Consider the following 20,359-nt stretch of genomic DNA (forward strand, 5'->3'; position numbering starts at 1 on the left):
GATACTGTGGCTAAACTGGAGAGGAACCAGCATATGCTGTCAAATTCAGCTTTATCTAATGAAGTCGTAAGTGCTCCTTTGAGGAAAGTGCCAAAAAGTCACCATTGCCACAATTTTATCACCCAAGTATTTAAAAAGGCCTGAAGAAGCACCATGTTAGAAAGAGTAGAAAACATTGGTGCTTCTTTTACCTTCTCCATGAATGAACTAAATTCAAGTCTTAGAGAAAGAAATTGCTTATTTTCAATATGAATTAAGATATAGTACTGACATTGACTTATGGATAAGTTGACCTAGGTTTTCAGAGTAACATTTTTAATGAAAATTTATAGACTTATTGATGAGTATTTGCAGTAAACAAAAAATAATGCTTCCAACTTTACTATGGAATTAAGCCACAGTTTTGACTGAATTTAGAAAAGTATTTTTTTTTTGTATTGTCAAAGGCTTTCATGGCCGGAATCACTGGGTTGTTGTAGGTTTTTTCGGGCTATATGGCCATGTTCTAGAGGCATTCTCTCCTGACGTTTTGCCTGCATCTATGGCAAGCATCCTCAGAGGTAGTGAGGTGTTTTTTGTTTTTTTGTTTTGTTTTTTTGGAGTGCATCTCTCATACTCCCGAGGGTCTTAGAACTAGATCCTACATTAGGGTCTTGCACAGTATAAATTTCCACATGATGAGTTATTCCCTGATAATGTAGCCCTTGTGTGGAATCACAGAAGCAAATATATAACCAAGGAACACATAAATCCAAAAGTGCACAAGTTTTGTCAGGGCGGAAGGATACGTATTAACTCAAAATGTACATTCATGTGTAGATACTCGGGATGAACAAAGGCACTGCTTATATAGCTCTCCTTCTGCACTCTAGAACCCAATGTGAATGCTGCACAGTGGACCAATATGTAGAGTTCCTTTCAAAGGGGAACTTAGGCATGCGTAAGAAATTAACAGGATTCTGATCTAGGAATTTTAGCTTAAAATTTAATTTTCCCAAAACTTGGTCATCCTTCCCACCAAAACACACATTTAATTCCTGGACAACTCCCTGCAAAATAAAGTGTGCATGATTGTGCAGTAGTTATCTATCACTCTTTTAAATTCTGGTCTAATTACTATTTGCATGTGCACAATTTCCTTATTTTGAATTGGATGCTTCTACTCTTGGCACTGCTATGTTTAACTGAATCAAAGCCTTTACTTTGGAAAGCTTTAAGTGGTAAGCAGGATGTTACCAGAAGAAATATGGAATTTTAAAAACATATGCTACCACATGTGTATAAAATGAAGCAAACCTTTGTCACAAAATGAAACAAATTGACAGATATAGTGGCAGCAATTGTATTTTTATTTTATTCCATTACAGAGTACAGTAAACTGTCACATAAAATTTACTGCTTGTAATTTTCTGTCTGCAAAGCTGAGTGGAAAGCAGCCTTCTGTTACAAGAAGATAATACATCTTCATAAAGTACTTTTGCTCGAATGCCTCAACTTTTGTAGGCATTAAGTACAACAAAATATTTGGCTTCACTTCAGTACGTGCTATGTTCTTTGACAAGCATGACTAAAAACAATAACCACACAAACAGTTGTACATTACAGGATAGTCAATAGCTGTAATTAAAATGTATAATCCACCATGGTGTGAAAATCCAAGTGTCTGATATCCACTGCCATCTAAAACCTGGTTTGGATGACTGAAAATCTCGCTCAAGACAAGAAGTCAATTTATTTCTTTTATTGTTTCCTAGAAAAATCGCACTGACTTTTATCTTCTGTGATGAAAAAAGCAACCCAATAATACATGTAAAACTTGTTCCTAATTCACTGAAGTCCAATGAATAAGAATGTACTGTCACCCATGTTATATTTTGTATACATGACACTATTTAGACTTTTAGGAGTTATGTTGAATAGCATGGAACCATATAAAATCATGTCACAAAAATATTTGTTTTATAAGGGCAACTAAAACAGGGAAAAAACCACCTTAGGGTTTTGGATGGAAAAAAGTTGAGAAGCTTGTCTTCTGGGTCTATCAAAATGTTCACCTAGTCCAGCCATCTGTTTCTAGGACTAGTGATTAGGCTGATATATTCACTTCAGCATGCTCACAAGTAGGGGCTTCAGTTGTGACTTTGTCTGCTCTTTTTGCACCAAACACCAAAGCAATAAACACCACGAGATGCTGAAGAAACGAGATCCTTTCACTGACAATTACTTCATAATTATTGGTTAACAGCTGTTGGCAGATTAATCTTCCATTAATTTGTCTATTATTTGCACAATCTATAGTAACTAATTCATGTCAGACAGATGCAAAAAAAGGATACGATATTTGCATTTTAATAACATTGTAAGAGAGAATTACAGGCAGTTGTAGCATATTGCTTGACCTTGATACCATTAACAGTACAGGAGCTGCATCCGCTTTAGTACTTGGTAATCCTACATTTCAGGCCAGCATCATATCAGTGAGGGCTTTGAAAAATTACTTTTTAGACTTCAGCTCCTCAAATGCCCAAGCCAGCATGATCATTGTTAGAAAACAAACAACTTTAATTTAAAAAAGGAATGTTTGCCAAACTGTTGTGTTGCTGCCTGGGGGAATCCTTTGTTGGGTGGTGTTAACTGGCTTTGATTGATTCTTGTCTGGAATTCCCCTGCTTTTTGGGTTTTGCTCCTTAATTTAAGACTCAAAAAACAGGGGAATTTCAGACAAGAATCAATCAGGGCCAGCTAACACCTCCCAACAAAGAATTCCCCCAGGCAGCAACCAACCAGGCCTTGAAACTAGAGGCCATTAAATGCTAATCAAGGTGGAAAATTGCAGCATTCACATGTACCTCAAGCAGACAAGAGTGCTTTCCCTTACCCTGGACATTATACAGATAGATAAACCTCACTTAATTAGTTCCCAACAGACCCTTCAACCTCTGAGGATGCCTGCCATAGATGTCGGTGAAAGATCAGAAAAGAATGCTTCTGGAACATGGTCATACAGCCCAAAAAAACTCACAGCAACACAACTGATTGAAGGTTGGCTTCTCTCTTTCTCCTCCTCATCTTCCTTTCCTTTTTTGTTCTTGCCTCTCAGGGCTGATTCATACAACACATTCATCACGTTGTAATACCATTCTTAATATCATGATCTCATCCTATGACTTTGAAGTTTGGTAATGCTCTGGCTGAATTCTAAATGCTCCTTCCTAAACCCCTAATCCCAGGACTCCATAGGATGAAACCATGGCAATTTAAATGGAATAATAGCACTAAAATTGTGTAGTGTGTGTGAATGGGCCTTCAGACTGTATGTCAGGGAGAGAGGCTGTCTCGTTTTCTTGGCTGTCTGTAGAGAAATGTTGGCTGAAGGATGGGGCAAAATATATATTTAATATATCACATACATTTCTGTTAGAGAATGTACAGTATATCCCAATCAGTTCCTTGTTTACTGGTGTTCAACAGTTAACATTAACAGGCTTGAGGAGAATAAAACAAATAGATGTCTGAAGCACTTGATCACACAAGACTTTACTGTGGTCATTGAAACAAACATTTAAATGTACTCGGTGCCTCTCAAACTATTTGCACAAAAAAATAAATATCTGAACGATGCAATTTGAAGCACACTTCCTTGGAAGTAAGTGGATATGCTTCCAAACAAATGTGGATCACATCATGCTGCCTGAGTCATCTTCACATTCCATTCACATATTGTAAAATACCCTGCAATTACATCAAAAGCTTTCAATAACTATTTGCTACAGCAATAATAATACATTCTGGAAGTTGGAATCCAAAGACCTCTGGAAGCCTACCGTGGTATCCCTAATCTGGTTGTACCTGGCTAGTAGTTGTCCTCCAGACATCACAAAACCAAGAAGTTAACTTACCTTATGGGTTCACTGTCAGAACATGGAAGGGTTTGATTTTTGGACCACAGCTCCAAGAATCCCCCAGTTAGTTTAGCCATGGTCATGCTGCCAAAGAAATTATAATAACACCCTCAAAAAGGAAATGTTCCCATGTTCTGACCATCACCTATTGAATATGATACTAAAGATTCGTAAAATGAGGGAAGCTTTCTTTTTAAAAGCCTTCTTGTCAATTCTATTTTAAGTGTGATCAAATCAAGGGATGAGTGAGAATTTTGTATCAGTTTTTGTTAATCAAATAATTTACTAAAAATTGTGAATGTCTTCATATTTTGAATATGGAATGAAGAGAACTTTTTGAAAAAACTATAACTCATTCAAGCACAGAGCTTTGAGTGCTTAACACTTATTCTTATTACTCTTATTATTATTAGATACACAACAAGATTAGTACACAGCAAATAAGATCACTTTGCTGGCTTTTGTATTCGATCACATGTTGGACACTCCCCAAGTGTCTAGGACTATGTGATGTATCAGCAAATAATGTGTGAAGATCCAAGTAGGGTGGCCTTTTGCAGTTGACAGATGGTGATTTTGTCAGCGCCGATTGTTTTTAATGCAGGCACTGCAGCCAATGTGCCAATCACCAGTGGGACCACCTTTACTGGCTTGTGCCAGAGTCTTTGCAGTTCAATCTTTAAATCCTTGTATCACATAAACTCTTCCAGTTGCTTCTCATCAATTCTGCTGTCACCTGGGATTGCAACATTGAGGATCCATACCCCCCTCCCATGTTTGTGAGGTCATGAGTATTCTGCCCCAAAACTCTGTCAGTCTGAATTCGGATGTCCCAGAGTAGTTTTATGTGTTCATTTTCTGCAACTTTTTCAGGCTTGTGATCCCATCAGGTTTTTTTTGTCACAGGCAGATGGTATTTGTGGAACAAGTTCCAGAGGATCATCTTAACAACAGCATTATGCCTCTGCTTGTAGTCCGTCTGTGCGATCTTCGTGCAGCAGCTGAGTATGTGATCAATCATTTTGCCTGCTTCCTTGCAGAGTCTACATTTGGAATCTGTCGTCAATTTTTCAACTCTGGCTTTGATGGCGTTATGATCATGCTTATCATTATTATTTGAGGCTTAATGCATTAAATTCAATATTGAATTAGTATTGAATGCCATCTTCCTTGTTTTTCCCTGTCTCTGATTCTCTACCGACTGCTTAGCTATTTAGAAGCTTGTTTCAAACTTTGCAAGGAAATTCACATGTTTTGTAAGCCTTAAAATTGGCACATGCAGCTCACTGATGAGAATGACAGCAACTCTTGCATGAATGAGTGAAGTTTCCAGATGTAATCTTTTGGACTTTTTGTACTGTTTCTTATATTATCACAGAAGGCAACAAGACCAAAAAGAAAAAGCAAATAAACAAGCAATCTCAAAACTGCCGATATGCTGAAAGCAGGGCATAGTGTAATTGATCCTCCATACAATCAAGGCAGGATTATTACAGGAGCCTGACAGTCATCTATGTTGTAAACCTTTGTTGGAATGAAATTGAATTTGGATGCTGCAGAACAGCTTGCAATTGTGATATGATTTGCTATATTTTTCCCTTGGCACACGTCTTTCAACAATCTGTTTGCATACCTGCCAACAGATAAAGATCCCTAATAAGAAAGCTTAGACATCTCCTTCATATAGACTCCATCTGGCATGTCTTTTGCTATCTCTTGTGTTTGCTTCCATGCCCCTTTGGCTTCCTATTGCCACACTATTCCTCTAATGTGCTGATGACACTTGGCTCATAGAGAGGTGTATGGTTTGTACTATATGTGAAACACTATATGTGAGTGCATTAGAAGTTCTTAGGCTTGAAATTTGTAATGCTTGCAGACCTTGACACTTTAGCTGTAAAATGAATTTGTTTTGTCAGATGTTAATTAATCCCAAAACTGTTTACTTCGATAGATCCCCTAACCAAGACAATCCTTGGGCTCCTATACCTCCACCTTGGCCTCCTAAGGACCTCATCACATGGAGGTCTTTAAGCCAGAGAACTGCAGGGCCATTCATGGGGCAGCATGGCAAATCTGGGCAGCGGGGCAAATTGTTGGGCAGTGCCCTGCATTGCCCTTTTTCCATCCTATGCTGAAATCCACTGGGCTTGATCTCACAGTCCCCAGCTTATGAGAAATCCACTCATTGCTTATGACTTATGACTAAAGCCTAATTCTGTGTAAATGTTCAAATCTGCACAGCAGCGTTCCTATTTTATGTGAGAAATCACAGAACATTAGATTGTCCCAATGTATAACCTGTACTCAGGTGAAGAAGCTACCATCAGAATATGGAGAAATGGAATACAGTTTCTTTTTTTTTCCTTTTTTTTATTTAAATAAATTTATTTATTAGAATTTTCCGACACAAATATAATACCATCACATCCGCTCATTGTTAGAAATTCAGTTACTAAATTACATTCTGGAAACATATCACATACCATATAACACATATCACATTATAATTACCTAGTGCTCTTATCTGTCTCCCCTTCACCTTACCCTTGTGTCTTACGATTTTACACCCCTCCTCCCCCCTCCCCCACCCTTCAGGGAACAGTAAATACCTTAATTCAGAACTTAATTTAAGTGAACAATCGTATAGAGAGAATGGTTTAGCACCTTGTATCTTTCATTTCCTTCCACTTTTTCTATCAGTCTTTCCCATTTCTGCATCCAAGTTTTCTTAAGTCGGCTTGTTGAGTATTTGCTTCTTTTTTCGTAGATGTACTCGTGGAGCATATATTCTGCTAAATACTCATACCATTTTTTAACCTCCCACTTTCTATAATCTTTCCACCCCAACGCTACAGTTGCTTGGGCAGCTAATATCATGTGTTTTATAATTTCCTCCCAGTCTTTGCAATTATCTTTTTTGTCTAATTTCTTTGTAAAAAGTTCTATTTTATTCAAGGCCAGTTTATAACCTATTATTTCTTCCATTTCCTTCATTACCTTGCTATAGAACTCTTGTACTCTATCACATTCCCACCACATGTGGGAATAAGAGCCAATTTTCCCACATCCATGCCAACAAAGTTTTGTGGTGTTTTTTGTCATCTGGGCTATTTTAATTGGGGTTCTGTACCATCTAGTCAATAATTTCCTTTGCGTTTCTCTGATCTTTATATGCTTAAGACTTTTAATTGAGTCAATCCAATTTTCTATTTCTAAAACTTTATTATTTAAATCTTCTTTCCATATTTCTATCAAGGCTTGTTTCAAGTTATATTGTATTCCAATTAATTTCTTATAAATAAACCCCATCAGCCCTTTCTCCTTTTCTATTTTCCATTTTAGGATTTGGTCTAGGGCTGTTTCAGGGCCTTCTTTCTTCTTCTCTTTAATGATCCTTTGTTTTAATCCATTCCAAAGAAGCCAATTACCTTGACCGCATTTACCCTTTATTGTCTCCCAATCCTTAATTGTCCCATCTGAGTTCAAGAGGTCTTTTATCAGATTCATTCCATTCTGTTTCAACTTTGTTATAACCTTACCAAATGTCTGTTCTTTTCTATTGTCTAGAAACCCTATTGGGAGTATATCTACCCTATTAATTTGTAGTTTGTTTTGCCATTTTTTCCAACATTCCAAAGTTGAGATCAATGGTCCCCCTTTAGTTTCTGTTAAGATTTTTTTATCAACCCGTCCTTTTAAACATAAACAGTAGTTCCATCCATTTATTGCTTTTTCAATTCTAGCCCATCTTCTTGAATCATCAAAATCTAGTTCTATCAGTCTTGTTAATTGGCAGGCGTCGAAATAATTCTGTAAATTAGGGGCACCCCATCCTCCATTCTCTTCTAAGGAATAAAATACTGATTTGGGAATACGATTTTTATTTGTTCCTTCTATCCACTTTTTAATCGAAGAATCCCATTTTTGAATAATTTTGATGGGGATACTACATGGGAGTGCTTGGAACAGGAATAAAAATTTGGGGAGAATCACCATTTTAACCATTTTAATTTTGCTTGATATATCCCAATTTTGTTTTTTCCAACTACCCATCTGTTTGTTTATTTTTTTCCATAAGCTATTATAATTAGATTGGATTATATTGTTAAGGTTTTTGGGAATATATACACCCAAATATTTTATCTTCTTCTCTCCTAGTTTTATCCCTGTAATACTCTGGATTTCTTTTAACTCTTTAGGAGTCAAATTTTTGTGTAGTAGTATTTCCGATTTTTGTATATTAATGGCCAATCCTGATAATTTCTCGAATTTCTTTATCGTATTTGTAACTACCTTTATAGAGTCCTCTGGTGACCCTAATAACACCATGGCGTCGTCTGCAAAAAGGTTGATTTTCATTACTTCTGTCCCTATTTTTATACCTTCAATATTAACATTGTTTCTAATTAGATTAGCTAGGGGTTCTATTGCCAGCGCAAATAGGATGGGGGAAAGAGGGCATCCTTGCTTTGTTCCACTATTAATCTTAATAATTCTTGTTTTGGTCCCATTAATCAATATTTGTGTTTGGTTATCTTTATAGAGTTCCTTTATTATTTCGCAGAATTGTTTTCCCAAATTAAAGTCTTCGCAAACTTTATGCAAATATTGGTGATTGACCGTATCGAATGCTTTATACACGTCTAGTTTTAGTAACAAAAGTTTCTCTTTTTCCCTGGTAGCATGATTAATTATATTTAGGATATTTCTTATAGGATCAGCTATTCTTCTATTTTTGATAAACCCATATTGGTCTTCACCTATTAAATTTGGAATTATATCAGCCAATCTATTTGCAAGAAGTTTTGTAAAACTTTTATAATCTACATTGCACAGAGTAATTGGTCTATATGAGTTTGGGTTGGTTTCATCTTTGCTAGGTTTCAGAATTGTAATTATTTCAGATTTCTTCCATGTTCCTGGGATAATTTTATTTTTTAATATCTCATTGAATAAAATTTCTAAATGAGGGGCAATTTCTAAATTGAATATTTTATAAAAGTTAGACGTTCCTGGGATAATTTTATTTTTTAATATCTCATTGAATAAAATTTCTAAATGAGGGGCAATTTCTAAATTGAATATTTTATAAAAGTTAGACGTAAAGCCATCCAGTCCAGGAGAGGAGTTTGGTTTAAGATTGGTAATGACCTCTTCGATTTCCTTACTAGTGATAGGTCTATTCAGTTTTGATTGTGCTTGGAGGTCTAATTTTCTCGTGATAATTCCCTCAGCTTTCTCAATTTCTTTATCCGAATATAAATTTTCATAATAACTAGCCATTATTTCTCTCAAATCCTCCTCTTTGGTTTTCATTTGTCCTTTTGCATCTTTTAATTTTACTATCTTATTCCTTCCTTTCCTTGATTTAAGGTAGCTAGCTAATCTTTTAGTATTATTTATGGAGTTAATTTGGAAATCATTTTTTACAAACAGGTATTTTTTTGTTAATTCAATTTTCTCTAACTCTTCTATTATCTTCCTATTCTCCTTCCATCTTTCCTTATTTTGATCTGTTGGGTTTTTTTGAAAATTTTGAAATAATTTATCCTCTTTCTGTTTTACCTCCTCTTTTTTTTTGTTTTAATTTTTTTAAATACCTATTTCCATTGTGATACATTTCCCTCTAATAACGGCTTTGAATGCATCCCAAATTATATTTTCTTTTAAATCAGGGGATCTATTAATTTCAAAAAATTGCTTGATTTCCGCTTTTAGCTCTTGTTTATCCTGTTCCTTGGCTGTTACTAGTGGATTAAATCTCCATTTATATTCCTTTCTCCTACTTATGTTACCCACTCTAAGAAAAAGAGGGGCATGATCTCCTGGCCACCTATTCCCAACTGATGTCTCCACAATGGGTAACACATTATTATTACCAATAAGGAAATAATCTAGAGTGGAAAAGGAATTATGCCTAGCAGAGTAATATGTGGGGGTGTCGACTTTTTGTCCTAATCTTTCATTAACATCACGAAGATTCCAAGAGAAATGGAATACAGTTTCCAGATGGCAAATGAATCAAGAAATACTGCATCTTATCACCTGATATATTCGACTTGTATGCTAAACACATCATATGCAAAACAGGATTAGACTCAAGAAGGTGGTGATGTAAAAGTGGAAGATGGAGCAACAATTTCAGATATAAAATGACACCATACTAACAAAAAATAGTAAAGATTTGGAATGATTACTGAAGAAAGTCAAGGAAGAAAGTGCGAAGGCAGGTTTACAGTTGAATTTTAAGAAAACCAAAATAATAACCACAGATTATTTACATAACTCTAAAGTTGATTATTGAGACATTGAAATAGGTTGAAATTGTCCATACTTGATTCAGTCATTAATCAGAATGGAGACTGCAGCCCAAAAATCTAGACCTGGAATAACAAGTATGAAGGAACTCCACAAGATATATCACTTAATAGTTAAGTTACTTAGAGGTCTTTCATTTATAAGCCGCCTTAAGTCCCCCCCTGGGGTGAGAAAAGTGGGGTAGAAATGTCATAAATAAATAAATGAATGAATAAGACCACCATAGCCAATTTGACAGCAGTTAACGGCCACAAATTTCCCAGCAGAATACCAGCCAGGGTCTTTTGTACAAATGATTAAGAAAATGTGCTAAACTAATGTGATCTCACCCAGTGGGGTTTGGGATTTTGAAACTCTTTATTCATGTTTGTGAGTACAATCTAAACAAAGATTTGCATCCTAATGTCTGCACATGTACAAACATATGTATATTGTGCCGTTATATGTGTGATGTCTTGTTTGAATATCACAACTGCTGTGCTTGTGATTCAAGAGCATCCTCTGTAAATTGATGTTATCCCTATTGTTTTCCTATTACATTTTGCTGTTTAACCTAAACCTTAGCTTATGATACATAACCCAGATCTTTCCATTTAATCCTATTATGTATTATACAATCAAGCAGTAGCATGATCTTAAAGCCATATCAGCAGGAAACATTTTAACCCTTCAATTTAATAAGGATACAGCCTAGGGTGTAAATGAAAAGCAATTTTCAAAGGCTTTCTAATAACTAGCAAGGTTTCAACCTTGCAATTAAATGTTGTCTTTCTTGTTAAATAGGCAAGGTCTTTTGTAGGAAGGCTTATGTATTTAACAATGGTCTAAGATTAGCTAGAATAAGCTGCTCTATAAATGCTGCATACAAATGCACCTTTCCTTTGTAGAATTTCCATCTACTACATTTCAGTAATTTTGCCAGCATGTGAAATAGCTGAAAATGCTTTCTTGCTCCTCTACCAATCTGCCGCCCAAGGACAAGATGGCAGCACACTTACCCACCTGAAGTCTACCTCAGAAGCTGACAACGCTGGTAGCTGAAACTTCTTTCAACACTGGAAGTGGGTTACCATCCTCCTCCACCACACATGATGTGGCAGGCTAGTTTGGGGACCCAAGCAGGTTAAGTGACATACAGAGCTCTCTATTCACCAAGAAAAACAGCTGGAGAGATGACAGATGGGAGGTTATTACTGCAGCTTGCTAGTCTTCTGTCTGTAATGGTTACATTGCTCTCTGTATATCTCCTTATATCCCATATCAGCATAGAGCCTACCAACACACAACACTTTTTGTGTAATTAGGAACTTGGCTTCTGCCAAGTATGTAGAGATGGCCTCTGCAGTGCTACCTGCATAGCACTATGAAGATATACAGAGTCATTGTGGTGTAATGGTTTGCATGTTGGAATGGGACAACAGGAGAGCTGAGTTCAGATTCACCCAAGTATGGAAACACACCATGTGAAGTCAGGCAAGTCAAATTCTCTCAACCAGAGAAGTAGGCAATAGAAAACATCCTCTAAGAATATCTGATCAACACACACCTATGTGAGGGTTGTTATGCGTCAGAGCTGTTTCGAAGGCATACAGGAACAACAACAATATGCAGATATTATGATAGTTGCAAAGCCATGCAGGCATCCCTTATGGTCCTCTGGAGTTCCCTGAGGATGATGACATCATCAGGTGACAGCTATTAGTACAGCCGATGGCATTCTTCTTGTTCAGCTGTCATGGTTCTCTTGCTAGTCACTATCTTGTTGGGATTGGGAAGAGAAAGGTTACTTGGTGGTTTGGGGAGCTATAGTAGTCTTCAACTTGGTTTTTGAAGGCTCAAAAGAAGAATAACAATATATTTTTGAAGGATTCTCATTGCTATTACTTGGCATACAAGAGACCCCATTTCTCATAGCCCCACTTGAGTTCTGTCTATACCTACTGTTGATAAAGTGGGTCAGGTGGAACAGCAATTGGATTAGTCATTGTGATCCCCAAGTTAACTCATGAAAGCTAAAAACAGGTTTTTAAAATAAGATTGTCCCTATTGTGAGCTTATTCACTAAGTAGAAAAACTGTGCAATTGTAAGTCGGATCCACTTGAAATACCAAGTTGAAAAGTGTTTATGTTTGAGCATCTTCTAGTAAATAAGCACCAGATCTTAGAAATGTTTTGGTCTACAGCAATGGTTCTCAACCTGTGGGTCCCCATGTGTTTTGGCCTATAACTCCCAGAAATCCCAGCCAGTTTACCAGCTGTTTGGATTTCTGGGAATTGAAAGCCAAAACATCTAGGGACCCACAGGTTGAGAACCACTGGTCTACAGTATTCAGAATTGCCCAGTCAGCATGGCTTCCAGCCATATGGACTAGAGATTATGAAAGTTTTATTCCAACATGGAACATTTCCGAGTTTCAATAAGCATGCTTATATCATTCTGTTGGAGGCAATGGATGTGCTTTGATTAGGATTCTTTGCTGTATGAAAGCACTTCAGGGACTCTTATGTTCATTATTTTCAGAGAAAGTCCTCTGTAGTCATGAATACTCTTACCCTACTTTATTCTTAAACATGAATTGGCAAAAAAGAGGAAAAAAACATTAATCATTTGGAACATGCTGTGGCAGCAAATGTGATTTGTTCTCACATTTGAGCGTCCCTTAGATTTTGAAAACTAGCTGATTAGAGTCACAAATTGAATATTTACGGCTGACACAAATACACTGTGAATGCGGAATTGTTCCCAAACTTTGGCTAACAGTAACCATTTTCACAAGCTGCCGTTGTTTGATTTGGTTCTTGAAATTGCTGCCTTTTGGTTCCATCATCCAATCTGATGGAGGTGCTGAATAAGAAAAAGGCTTCGATACATAAGAGAAACAGTAATTATGAATGTATTAAGTTTGATAATAAAGTCTCCAAATTCATTTTTTAAAAGTAGCCATGGCAACCACAACAACATATCCCACCCACATTAGATCTCTAATGATGTGCAAAGTACATTTCTGAAGGAGGAATTAAGCTAAATGAAAAAGAACAAACCAGCACAAGCTTTTTATGTGTCTATTTTTATTCAGAACCCTTAATAATAGTGTGTTGCCACTGCTTGGGGGGAAAAATACCATGTACAAGGAATTAAGAAAATAAATGTGACCATGTCTCTTTTCTCAGTTATCAATCTTATTGTTACATTTGCTCTTTGTAAATATTTATCTTAGTGTTTCAAATACAGTTTCTTTTTCAAAAGCTGAAGGAAAATATTACAAACCACAATGGGTTTGGGGATTTCTCATCACATCAGCAAGAAACAATGGTCTGATCCTATGAGCTCATTATACTGGTAGCTACCAACTAGAGCTATGTCATTCTAACCCAAATGTAATGCATTCTTTTTCTTGGAAAAATATACAAAGCAAGCAAAATATTTCTGGCAGTACCAAGAGATAATGTAGCAACCACAGATATTCCTATAGCATAACCGACAACAGCACAAACTGGTCGAAAACTGCTGGTGATGCATTGTCTGATATTACCCTGAGACTTGTTGCTAGACCCAATCCGAACAGACTCATTAAATCAACAGAATTTAGTTCTATGTTGTCTCATCACTCTACAATTGGATCAACAGGTCTACTAGGGTTGAGACTGACAAGCAAGGAATTGGGTCAACATTTGCTAATAGCCTGCTAGTAACAATCTATATGCAATGTAGAATTTAGTTACCTGCAATGGTTACTTGTGTGGGATGAGGGAACAAGTCATATTTCAAGAAGAATAACAAATGGGAATCACAGACATACATGCAGTGAGGTAGAAAGGTATTTGTCTCTCTATTTTTGTGTTTGTGTGTAAGTAGCATATTTGTCTGCATACACAGATATATGCACATAGACAAATGGCAGGGGATTGGACTAGATGGCCCATGTGGTCTCTTCCAACTCTATGATTCTATATGATGTAAAAATCTATTTCTAAGGACATTTAAAGTCATTTTTGAGGCATGCTGAATGAAATGTTTCAGGTTTTATGTCATTGCTTATCAATTCAAAGAGTTTGTTTTTTCAAAAAGAGGGAAAAGAGGATCCAAACAATGACTGTCCATTTTGCCTGACATTAATACCAGGAAAGACTCTAGAGCAAATCATTTAATAGATAATTTATAAGAACTTCTTATAGCTTAGTCTTACATGTATGCCATAAGAAGGGAATTCCTAACAGCCACCTAACTAGAGGGGAAGCATGGTTTCCTAACAGCTATCCCCTTGAAAGCTGACGTGGTTCTGTCTTGGATTAGGAGGCTGACATGGCTGGCTATCTTTTTAGGATGAGGTGGCACCTAAACTCCATTTTATACTCTTTCTCTCAATTTTATGAACAACATCTTTTGAAATGACTTGATCTCATTGTTATATTTATATAATGGTTTGTTTATGAAGACATATCCTGACTTATGCCAATAATAAGTTGAGGTTATAAATATATATGTAGCATTTGGGGTCATATTCTGGTCTTGGGTTCATGTTTTTATTTGCCTTGCTGCTTACATTATTTCTTTGAAAGGCTTTGGAAATATGGATATGTGAATGCCTGTGGACACACATGTACAAAAAGACATAAAGGGCCAGGTCAGATGCTTCTGTATCTATTGCCAAAGTGTCATGGCCAGCAGTTTGTCTGGCCTGGCTCAACTGCTGCTGGCTGCTTGGAAGGGGTTAATTTGTCCCAGCTGCTTGGAAGGGGTCAAACTGACCTTCCTCTCTGAGCAATTCATCACAGACTTCTGTGATGATCTATGCTGGCTTGATGAAATGAGCAGGAGTAAATAAGGGGTTGGAAGATATAGCTTCTACATTGTACTGTGATACTTGTGCCTTGGACCTTAACTGTTACCACTGGGTTAGAACTCTGGACCCTAAACTTGTTCCTTCAATCTTGTTTTGGACTCTGCCACTTTTATAACCTTGTCTTGGACTTTATTTCCTGAACCCTGGAATCTTGGACTACTTTTCTGACTTTGACTTGTGGACGTGGACTTATGGACATGACCTTTGACTATCTGTCTTGATTTTGGAACTCTGACTACAGTTTGTACTCTTGAGTTCTGGAAAGTTATTCCAAACTAACTCTTTGCATCTGACTTCTGGATTGCAAATTTGGCTACTGTTTATTCTTGCTCCTGTATTGGCTTTGTAGTACTCTCCACGTTAATTGGACTTTTGACCTGGCTTTGTTTTACCCTAGATGTTTGCTGTCTTTTTGTTTTGCTAGCCAGACCTTTGAAAGACCCAAGTTTTTAGTTATCTGTTTAAGTAAATCAGGTCTTGGGTCATCCTGTGCTTGTTTGATAAAACTCTGTCCAGAACATGACACATGGCAACATCCTATGAGGTTTGTAGTTTGGGAAAGCACAAGAGCTCTGTGACTGAGAATGTTAAGTACCTCTCCCTAAACTGCAAATCCTGGAATATAGGATGTTGCCATGACGCCTAAACTGTAATTATAGAGCTATCATTTGTGTTGTCTGAAAGAGTCTCTAAGCACAGAGTTCTGTTCACAGAGTAGCCAATTAATTGCCTGTGTGAAACACCCAAGCAAGACATAAGTGGAATATGCTCTTGTTTGTGTTGCCCAGCAACTGTTACATATTTCTTCTGGTACAGGAGAATATTCTCATACCTAGACAAAATGTATATTCATAATGTTAGCTTTATTATTCATGAATGTATCCAATTCCACTTTGACACCACCCACTGACATCTTGGGGTAGCAAATTCCACCGTTTAACTATTCATGTGAAGAAATACTTGACACACAGTCTATCAATCTCTCTTATAAGCTAGCCTTATGGATCAGTAACTGCTCTATGTGGTCTTACTGTAATGTTACTGTAAAGCATTTCCCAAATTCACTCCAACAGCTAGCAACCAGATCACATGAAAGAGGAATGATAGCAACCAGGAGAATGATATTTCGAGCCTACTCCTGCCAGTAAGTGAGGCCTCAGTAATCAAGAAGAACTCATGCTGCAAAATGGTCTTGCAGGCCTGCTGGTGTGGGAGTGGAAACATCCTCCTCCTTGGACCCCCAAGTTTCAGCTGAACAGATTTTCCTGGCTGTTGAGGTGGACTAGAGAGGCATTTAAATAGTTTTATTTTTTAGCCTTACTGAATCCGGGGTCATTACAGATCCACAACGCTTGGTTTCTTAATTGCTGGATGTTAATCTTTATTTGTAAATGTGCCTGTACATAGAAATTAGCACATGGTAATTGCTATGTTATTTCTTTCTCCCCTCTTTTGATCTCTTTGTGGTAAGTGGACACTCTAACTTCTCTTGACATTGCAGGATAACTATATATACCTCATGATCCTGTGCATAGCTAACAGTGGAAAACTATGAAGTGCAAAACACTTCTTTGCTTTCCAGTCATTCCTACCATCTGTCTCAAATCCTACAGCTTTCCAGAGAGACACAATTTCTCTTCTCTCTTAGAATTAAACCCTTGTATCACTCCTCCTCCTCCTCAAAGTACAGACTATTCATAACATTCTGTAACTTGATTAGAATGGGTGATCTTGAAAAATCATAATGAGGTGACTGTAGGCTGCAAGCTTGAAAGCTATCTCCCCAAATGCCCTCTTGTCTTCACAAGGATTAATCACACTGATGCTATTTAGCTGGAAGCAGGCAAGCAGCTTCTCAAATCTGTTACAGCAAGAAAAAAACCTCAGAGAAATCATCCTTCTACTTTTACTGTGAGGCTGATTTAATTATTTGCTTGAAGATATCCCAGGCTGGATCTAAACTGCCATATAATCCATTTCAGAATGCAGATTAACTGCATTGAACTGGGCGATATGAGTCTACACTGCCACATTCCAAATTACAGGAAAGGAGATTCCACCTGAACATTAAGAAGAACCTTCTGATTGTAACAGCTGTTCAACAGTGGAACTCTCTGCTTCAGAGTGTGGTGCAGGCTCCTTCCTTTGAAGCTTTTAAACAGAGGCTGGATGGCCATCTGTTGGGGATGCTTTGGTTGGGCTTTTACTGCATAGCAGGGGGTTGGACTAATGGCCCATGTGATCTCTTCCAACTCTATTATCCTATGATTTCTATATAATCCAGTTCAAGGCACTTTCTTCAGGCATGGAGAAAGAGCTGGAGTAATGCTTTGAGCAACTGACTATGGCTCTGGAAAACAAGGTTCAAATCTGTGCTCAGCCATAAAACCCACTGTGTGATCTTCAGCAAGTTGCACACTCTTTACCCATAATAGGCTTACTTTAGGTCACATGTGTCAAACTCAACATCCACGGGCCAAATCTATGTCATTTTATGTGACCCTCCTGCTGGACTACACCTCCCATATTCCTCATAATTAGACATCATGGTCAGAGCTGAGGGGAATTGTGATATAGTTCTTTCTGGAAGGATGCAGTTTGTTCTGTTTAGTAAAGAAAGTGCAGTTTGAATTTATATAGAGGGCTTATGGATATGATGTCTGATTTTAAGATGTCCTTTAATCTTTCCCCAACAACACAACCATAAGTGCTATGGATTGCAATTTTCATTATCGCCAGTTTCAAACTGGGGATTCAAACTGGGTAAAAACTAAAGTTCACTGATCATTATTCTTCATCCATGGATTCAATGGCCTTTTGAATGCTACCATAAGGCTGGTGCCCTTGATGAAAATCATTTTGATAGCCCTGCTTTAGAGTCACCATAAGACAGAAACAACTTGAAGACACACAACAACCATCCCAAGGACTTCAATGTGCCTGAAGCCACCAGATACCATGTTTGGTTGTCAAATGATGAACATTTGTGAACCTGCTTGAAGATTTCTTCAACAAAACAGATAGCCAGTATTGTTTACATTAGCCATATGCTATACATAGTTAGAACAAAGTATTTCTGTCCAGCATAACAAATTACATGACTTAAGAATGTTGTAGACAACTGTATAGGTAAGTGCCTTGTTTGTTGGTAAACATATTAATGATGTCTCAAATGTTTTTCTGTTGCTACAATCCGAATGAAAAAATAATTTTATTTATAATGTCCACCATCTGCTGCCATCTGATTTGTACATGGTTTTATTGGTCCCAGCTCTGTGGTATTAATGATCAGGCCACAGTTCTTGGCAGTTGCTGAAAAAGTTGACATATTGTGTTTATCCAGGATGTTTTGGTAAAGCATAAAATAATGATGCCGATATTACTTTGGTCCAATTAAGCAAGTAGCTGTTGTCCAAATTCATTAAACTGAGATTGTATAAAAGGTACCTTGTGATTTCTTTTTGTTGTACGGACTCACATACCAAAGCATTTAATCAACAGGTTGTAAATCACAATAACGTATAGTAGAAGCAGTCTGGATTCAAGACTGTATTAAATTTTAATTAGGTATGGATAAACTCTTATCACTTGTTACACTTCAAACTCACCAAGATTAAGAGTTGAAGTAAAGTAATTATGACAGGAAACAGAACAGGCCTAGAAGACAAAGTAAGATCTTTTCTAATCTCTTGCAGAAATGGATTCCTTACATTTTAAGCATATAACTTTTGTTTGTAGTTCAATAGGAATTGCATGCGCAAAGCAAATAAGCAACTTGCTTTGCAAGTTAATGTGTCTTATAGTCCTTGTTGGTGACCAATTCTTATTGGAAAGCTATTGTGAAAAGAAGCAGTGGCTGGCTTCATTAATATTATTCTAATGCATGATCAAAGATCTTTCTTAATTAAAGATTATTTTACAAAAGGAAGAGGAGTTTATGGAAATTCACAGCACTTGGCCAGTCCTACTGTTTCTCAAGGTGGACAACTTGTAGTGATCTTATTGTCACTTAAGATTGTATTTGTTAGCTATTGAAAATAAAGTTGTTATTGAGATGAAAACAAGATAACTAGGATTAGGATTTTGGTCTAAAACTGTAACCACTTACTTTAACAAAATAATTCTCTGGGCAGAAGCTGCACAAAACTTTTGGTAAAACAATTGCAATCTTGACTTCCTACTTCTCTGAGTGAATGTGCCTTCAAATCACCCGTTGACTTATGGCAACCCTATGAAATTCAGAGAATTTTCTTAGGCAAGGAATATAGTTTTGCCAGTTCCTTCCTCTGAAATGTCTTCCACAGTACCTGGTATTAATTGGAAGTTTCTCATCCAAGTACTAATCAGAGATGACCCAGCTTAGTTTCAATTCTTAATAGATTTTAATTGTATTGTTTTAATGTTTTAACTATTTATAATTATTGACTGTCTGTTTTTATTATGTATAGAGGCATCAAATTTGGTTTGTATTGGTTTTATTGCTTTTACTGGTTTTATGGTTGTTTTCACCTTGCAAGAATTGTTGTTTCTGTTAATTGATGTTATTTTGTCTTATTGTTGTTATATGATGCGGGCATCAAATTGTGCCTTGCTTTTGTAAGCCGCCCTGAGCCCCCTTTGGGGTGAGAAGGGCAGGGTAGAAGCAACCGAAATAAATAAATACATACATAAATAAATAAATTGCTGCTGATTGGAAGCTGCCCGGGGGGGGGGGGGGGGGAGGGGTGAGAAGGGTGGAGTACAAATATTTGAAATAAATAAATAAAGATCACATAGGATCTGCTGTCTTTAGGAAATCTACACATCTCCAATTATATAGGTAAGGACTGCACTCCCTACTCCTTCCCTGCTGTCCACTTATTGCAAGGAAAAGGAACATCACTAAAAAGCTGTCTTTTCTAACAGTGTGCGACAGAGATGTCAAACTCATTTTCATTGAAGGCTACATCTGCCTTATGGTTACCTTCAAAAGGCTGCTAAATCCATGGACAGAGAATCCGTGAGCCAACTATACATTTTTTTACATAGTGATTGGTGCTCTTTACTTTTTACCCAGTTTAGGTCCCCAGATGTTATTAAATGAAAATTCCCATCACTTTTGATTATCTGTTGTGCAGACTGCGGATAATGGGAATCACAAACCAACAGCACTTAGCTTCTAAGATCAGATAATTTCCAAGATTGGAGCACCTATGGCTCTGATGTTGGGGAAAAGTTAATGGATATTTTAAAATTAGACATCATATCCACAAGCCTTCTGTCTAAAATCAAATCCTATTCTTTACTGAATAG

The sequence above is a fragment of the Anolis sagrei genome, chromosome 3 (genome assembly GCF_037176765.1).
Source record: "Anolis sagrei isolate rAnoSag1 chromosome 3, rAnoSag1.mat, whole genome shotgun sequence".
Lineage (NCBI taxonomy): Eukaryota > Metazoa > Chordata > Lepidosauria > Squamata > Dactyloidae > Anolis > Anolis sagrei.